Genomic DNA, 7,665 nt, shown 5'->3' on the forward strand with positions numbered 1-7,665 from the left:
CGAACATCTGGCATTCGAAAATTATGTGCTGCCAAGATTGGGGTGTTCCACAGCTTGCGCAATTAGGGTTTTCGACGATATTCATTCGGTATGATACGCCCTGTTCCTTCCGTGGTCGGTAGGTGTAATGGTCGTCTTAAAAAGTGTGAAATATTTAAAATCATGTGGTGTTCAATGATTGTAATAAAAACTTTTGTGTGGATTTCTTTTATCACTTCAGTTCACTCATTTTCCCATATCGTTATGAACTTCCGATTTGCCCATCAGATGCAGCATTGTTTGCCATCCTTTCCATCGTGTGATTTAAACCCAGCGCAGTCCGACCTATCATCCCAATACTGCCGGTCCCAATACGATTTGGTATGGTATGGTATAGTGAAGAAGGATACTGGGAAGAGGGGTTTGCACTCCCCAGGCACTGCAGCCTTCTGGCTTATCGTAACTTCCTAGTTCCTTAGTTCAGTACAATAGACTCAATCCTTCTTCTTAGAAGTATCAGGTCATTGACTGTCGCTGCTGCAATTTGATTCCCTAAGGTTTAACGTTAGGTTAAACCTCCATTGAGCTGTTGCTTCGCATTCGAAGATCATATGAGTGGCTGTTTCCTCCTCCTCATTACATAATCTGCAAATGGGATCATCGCTGTATATACCCATGTTGTGTAGATGTTTTCTCAGATGCCAGTGAGTGGTTAGTAGTCCTACCACTCCTCTAAGTTTGGCCCTCTCCAATTGCAGAAGTGCTTATGCCAGTCTCGGTGAGGGTTGTTTCATCACAAGTTTACTATGTCTAGCTCCGCTACAGTTTATCCACTTCTTCTTTTGTTTTACTTGGAACCTTTCGGCGATGGATGATTCTATATTTGTTCTTGTTATCCCAAGAATAGGTTCGCGGCCTATGTATGTTCTTGCAGATCCTCCTCTGGACAGTCTGTCTGCTTTCTCGTTACCCAAAATTCCCCTGTGCCCTGGCACCCAAGATATCATCTGGTTGTTGTGTTTCCCCAGGTTTTGGATGCATTCACTGACTAATTTTGATCAGATTCTTTTACATGCTAATGCTTTAATAGCTGCTTGGCTGTCTGATCTTATGAGGATTTTTTGTCAGTGTAACCTCTTTTAAAATTTTCCAGGGCACAAGCATTGATTGCAGGTACTTCCGCTTGAAAGACCGAAGTGTACTTCCCTAATGAGTTTGATTGCTCATGTTTTGGGCTTGTACAGAAAACGCCTGATCCGGTTCCTTCGTTTGTTTTGGAGCCATCTGTGTACCATATCATTGTATCTGATGCTCTCTTGTGTTCTTCCTCTCCTTTATAGTCCATTGAGACTTTATACGAAGTTGTGAAGATTGATCATATAATCAGTCCCCATTTCTAACAATGGGTGTCTGATTTTGTTGATTATGGTTGTATGCCCGAGTTGTTTAGTTACTTTCCAATTTCATTGTTTCTGGTGCCTACGTGAGGTTTTCCTAGCCTCTATTTGTATGAATATATCCAGTGGAGGTAGGTTTAGCAATGTTTCTAATGCATTTGTAGGGGTTGTTCTTATTGCCCCTGTGATACGTAAGTTTGCTAGTCTTTGTATGCTGCCGAATGTTTAGGTAGCTACTTTTTGTTGAGCTTTATTCCACCAGATTAGTGATCCATAAGTTATTGTGGGTCTTATTACTGTTGGTTTGGTAAGCTTTGCACGAATTTTCTCCGCGGCAATTTTATGATTTCATTACTCCATGAGCACGTCCGATGATACTGGACTATCTGTGAATACCATGGCCGGAACCAGAACGTTTTCTGAGATTCTTTCCAATTAATTTGTTGTATGCATCAACGCCAGAATTTCTGCCTAGTTGTTTGAACGCTGTCAAACTGTACTTAAGCGAATAGAACAGTGGCTCAATCATATGTTCCAATTCTAAAAGAATTCAGCCAATGCTGTTAAAAATTCAACGTAAGGTCATCAATGCTCCTTATTGCGCCTCAAACCTTACCCTACACACCGACCTCCAAATTCATTTTGTCAAAGAACTCATTCTTTCCCGTCATACAAAATTCCATAACTCCAAAAATATGGAGTCCACTTCTTCAACAAATATGGTCCCTACAAAATCCTGCCGGATCAACCAGCAGTAGGTCGCCAGTGGCCTAGGAACCTTCTCAATAACAGTAGGTTAGGGCGTCCTTGGGCGACTTACTTTTTCCAGACTTCACGCCATTTTAATTTTTGATATTATATATGTATGTTTATATGTATATGTATATGATTTTTTAATTAAGGATAATTTTATCAATCAATGTAATAATCATTCGTTTGTTGCATCTCTAGATGCAGATATTGTTGCAATGTGCAGGATTTTGTACCAAAAATTAGAAACAATTTACCTTCTAATTTCAAGAGATGGATCTGTGGCGAAAAAAAAGCGTTGTCGTACTCATGAAAGAAATCACCTGCAAAAACAACGATAGATTTAAATCACATTGAATAAATAGTTGTGAAAAATATGAAGGCTATCAGCGAGAAAGATCAGTTAATAAATCATCGACTTATAATAAACCAAATCTTTCTTAACCATTTAGATTTCATATAAAATAGGCCATAACAATCATTATGAAGCAATAACGAAAAAATAACGCTAAGCGAAGATCACAGTCTATTTTTAACGATGAGTGAATAATTGATCAATAAACAAATTTAAAAACAAGTTTTTAATGAATGTAAAAAATGAAATAATAATAACAGTTAAGCAAAACAAAATTTCAAGAGTAAACTTGTAAAAAAAATCATGAATAACATATTACAAATAACTTTGGTACCGTAACTAAATAAAATAATTGGTTTGAATGAAAATTTAGTTGAATAAAACAAAACTTCATTGCAATTCGGCATATTTCAGGCAAAAACTTGTATTCTGGTACTGTAAGTTTCGATCTTTGTTGAGAGCATCTTCAGGGCCTGGGATTTATAAACATTGTTTAAATTTTACAAATACATATAATGTGAAAGAAAAAAGATTAATATCTATTTAAAGAAATGAATGCTAGAAAATTTTATATTAAAAAAATGAATTATACATTGCTAGAAAACTTTAGATTTAAAAAAGAAAGAATTTATAAAATGCTAGAAAATTTTAGATTTAAAAAAATAAATTTATACAATGCTACCAAATTTTAGATTATTTTTTTGATCTAAAATTTTCTACCATTGTATAAACTATTTTTTTTTTAATCTAAAATTTTCTAGCATTGTATAAATTCTTTCTTTTTTTAAATCTAAAATTTTCTAGCATTGTATAATTAATTTTTTAAATCTAAAATTTTCTAGCATTCATTTCTTTAAATAGATATTAATATTTTATCTTTCACATTATACATATATTTGTAAAATTTAAACAATGTTTATAAATCCCAGGCTCTGAAGATGATCTCAATAAATATCGAAACGTTGGCACGATAAAGAAAATGTTTTTCTAAAACCTACGTCACACCAGACCACACAGCACGATTTCCAAATAATCATTGGCTAACGGTCACTAAACACCACATATTTATACATAGTTCAATTCTGAATGCTTCATTATGGCTTACGTTTCTTATCACTCTAATAATCATTCTTGCTTCAATTAGTAATTCGTGATTAAAAGACATTCAATTTTTCGCAAAGGAAAATGATAACCTTACACAAACACTGAATTTTTTAATTGATTTATAATTTTTATGTAATGTGTGGTTGAGATGAAAAATTAGCGTCACGATCGTGACCCACGACCTTCGGCCAAAAATGCTGCTGTTCTAAACACTTGAGCTATCGTGAGTTCCGTCACCCGGTACGCTAATTTTTCATCTCAACCATACTTTGCATAAAAATTAAAAATCAATTTGTTTATTTTCTTCTATCTATTCTCTTTCAATTTGAATCTTTATGTGTGGTGATTAGTGACCGTTAGTCGATAATTATTCAGAAATCGTGAGATGAGGTCTGGTGTGATGTAGGTTTCAGAAAAAGTTTTTCTTTATTGTGCCTACGTTTCGATCGTTATTGAGATCATCTTCAGGCTCAATAAAGATCGAAACGTTGGCACGATAAAGAAAATGTTTTTCTGAAACCTACATCATACCAGACATCTCACAATTTCTGAAATATAAATCCTTATTTTGGTTAAATACGGCCAACTTAAAAACAAATCGTTTAATTGAATTTTTTACTGTTTAAGTGTAAGTTGAAGTAATTTTTTCGAAAAATAAATTTAACCTTTAATTTAAAACTAACCCTTTTAAACTACAAATTAATCTTTTTTTAGTTCTCTTGAATGGTGACAAAGCAGGATAGCATATTACTCGAAATGAACCAATTTTGGCTCCAAATTAATATTTTTCATTAGAAATCAACCCTTTTTAACTTCAATATAGCTTTTTAAATTTCGAATTAACCTTTATAACTACAAATTATTCCTTTTTTTCTCTCCGGGTGACTGGTGACCGAAGTCCCCTTATCTTCTACTTCGACTTAAAACATCTATTGTGGATACCAACTTAGGAGATGATAGGAAATATGAGCAAATTAAGTAGAATTCCTGTATGTCTTCTTTAAATATAATACAATTGGGCACACAGAATACTATACGAAACATTAATTACAATTGAATTTAAAATGACGGAAAATTAAGAGTAGAAACGAATGAATATTCTTTTAATTTGAGATTTCTAAAATATAAAATAATTGGCTTCCAAAAAATCATATGAGCATTAATAACAATTAAAATCTCTGTTATTTTGAGATATTTTTAATACACTGCGATGTGGGTTAATTAAAAAACCTCAAAAAATTTAATAAAACTAAAATTAAAAATTATATAACATATAATAATAAAAATAAAGGATTCTTCTTTTAATTTGAGACACACAAGGCATTGCCATTTTAACCGTCGCTATACAACCACCAAATGATGCATGTTTTTATGTATTTGATTTATGTTAATTGCAGGAAACAGTTTTATGTTTTTGTTGACGTATTTCTTGCAATATATAAGGGCATTCTTGTCATATTCAAATCGCGATAGATTATTTTTCTTCTTTTTTTTTGTATCATGGAAAAGGGTTAAATTGAAATCAGTGTGCCAGATTAAGGATAAAATAAAAGTACTTATGTTAAACCTTAATGACGGTTAAAGGTTGATATTGATAGATTACACTAATTTAAAGCTTACGTTCAACCTAGATAGCGATTGTTTTCTCTTTTTTTGTGATCGATCAGTTAGTAAGGATACGAAGGATTTGTCTTATTATCATGAATATAAATAATTCAATATAATCTTTTCGATCGTTTAGATACAAGGTGATATATACATTTTTTCCTTTTGTTAAACGACACCTTTAAAAAATAAGAGGGACTGCAAAAATGCATAATCTTCTCGGAGGCGAGGCTTTCCGGTGCGTGTTAATCCAGAGGAGACGTCGAGCAAAGCTTTTCAGACAAGCCAATCGTTTCTTCCTTCGCCCTTCAAGCCGTAGCGAGCTCAAAGCCTTTAATCTGTATTACTCCAACTCATGACATGAATACATAAAGAGATCAATGATTACAAGCTGCCAACGCACTGCGAGTGAAACAAAAACAAAAAGAATCATTAGAAAACTGTGAACCAGTCAATAAAGGGAAGGAATTAATGAATAATTTGTTGGTAGACCATTAACGGCTACCGCGTCGTTGAGTATAATCGAACGTTCCTAATTGAGGGGAAAGTAAAGGAAAAAAAGGATCGATTCTCGTACTAAAAATTCAGAAAATTAGGAAAAATTCGACAATTATAACACGTACTTGTGATGATTAAGATTCCTCGTCTGAAGATATTACTTGATCAAAATAATTTTTATATATATTACACCACAAGAGAGATCATATGATTCCTCATTTATATAAGCTCCAATCTGCCCAGGCATGTACAGAGTTGTGCCTACCACCTTCTGCAGTCCACCTGCAATTCCATTTTTTGTAATTTGCAATAAATTACTGGCAGACCAGCAAACCATGGCCGTCCGGGGTCATACCTCGGTCTTATCCGTCCAGCCGCCGATGTTGGGTTCGAGGTGCATTTTGGTCCCCAACATAATCAGTTGTTAAATCCATTCACACCCGCTCTCACCTGTCAAGAGAGATTAAAAATAGTAAATATTTAATACATTATATTTAGTGGCCTACTAACCAAATTACTTCTATCAATTAATTAATCTTTTTATGTAATGTTTTGGTTGAAATGAAAAAGTTAGTGCCACGAGGGAGATTCGAACGCACGACCTTCGGCTAAATACGCCGCTGGTCTACCGCTTGATCTATCGTGACTTCGATCCACTCGGACACCAACTCCCCTTCTCAACCTACAACCTTTCGAATTTTCCCACTTTTTGCGATTTTTTCAAATGTCGTGTAATCAGGATTCGATTCTCGGTGACATTTGAAGTGCCCACGGGGAGCTATTGGTGAAGTTATAATTCGTTTTACTTATGAAATCCCGATATTGAGTGGTCTATTATATACTTTGAATTAATTAATCTTTTTATGTAAGGTTTTGGTTAGCTAATAAATATATAATATAGATTAATGGAAAAATATAAAAAACGGAAAATTCGAAAGGTTGTAGATTAAGAAGGGGAGTTGGTGTTCGAGTGGATCAAAGTCAAGATAGATCAAGCGGTAGACCAGCGGCGTATTTAGCCGAAGGTCGCGGGTTCGAATCCCGCTCGAGGCACTAACTTTTTCATTTCAACCAAAACCTTACATAAAAAGATTAATAACTATTTAAGTAGAAAAAATAATACAATTTGATTTGTTGTTCGAAGAAAAAAAGTTAGACTATCCATGACATTAATATTTGTTTTTTACTACCGGGTTCCCTGTGTCTTTCCAATGATAAGCCCATTTGGAGTTATTTCGGATCAAATTCATAGCCGTACTACTTTTAACAGTAATGTTTGTATACGAATTGTCGAATAAAAAACAAACTCTTCTTTTATTTAACAACTAATGAGCGTGGGCTTGATTAATCAGTTTTGCTAAATCTGCAAGTAAGGGTGTAAGATTAAAAACGATCGTAAGCGGACCAGATAAAATACAGTTTGTCGAAGCAACAATTTCTGTCTGCCTTCTTTTATTATATTTATTAATCTGAAGAAATATACCAATTTTTGTTTATAATGGAAGATATATTCGCATTTTGTCCTGAACCCTTTAAAAGGAAGAAGTGTAATACGGTTTTTGTAATAATGCATATCTTATTTACATGTATGGTAACATGGAAGGATGCAACTAATAACTATTTTGCACCTCTTCTCTTGGATCCAGAAGGGATAGCTCCGGTCCATTCCTTATTTCTTTTGGGTGTCTTAGCGATAAGATGACCGTCTTAAGAGGTTTAAAGCATCTATAGGATTCTGGTTAATGATTATTCAGAAATCGTGAGATGCGGTCTGGTGTGATGTAGGTTTCAGAAAAACATTTTCTTTATCGTGCCCACGTTTCGATCTTTATTGAGATCATCTTCAGGGCCTGGGATTTACAAACAAATACATGTAGGATGTGGAAAAAAAGTGAATTTTTACAATGCAAAATATATGTTTTTATATGCAATCAAAGTATTTCTACTCACTCAAAGTGTTTGTTTTCTGTGTAATTT

General features: G+C 34.0%; 1 long non-coding RNA gene across 1 annotated transcript; it reads right to left on the bottom strand.

The window, feature by feature from the left end:
* Positions 1 to 5,369: 5,369 nt before the first annotated feature.
* Positions 5,370 to 6,134, bottom strand: LOC112128133. Its single transcript, XR_002910875.1, has 3 exons — positions 6,044 to 6,134; positions 5,814 to 5,970; positions 5,370 to 5,592 (listed from the first exon to the last, which is right to left on the bottom strand). It is a non-coding gene; the product is annotated as an uncharacterized LOC112128133 (long non-coding RNA).
* Positions 6,135 to 7,665: the final 1,531 nt, after the last annotated feature.

This window comes from Cimex lectularius, unplaced genomic scaffold (assembly GCF_000648675.2).
Source record: "Cimex lectularius strain Harlan isolate CLEC.00 unplaced genomic scaffold, Clec_2.1 scaffold353, whole genome shotgun sequence".
Classification (NCBI taxonomy): domain Eukaryota; kingdom Metazoa; phylum Arthropoda; class Insecta; order Hemiptera; family Cimicidae; genus Cimex; species Cimex lectularius.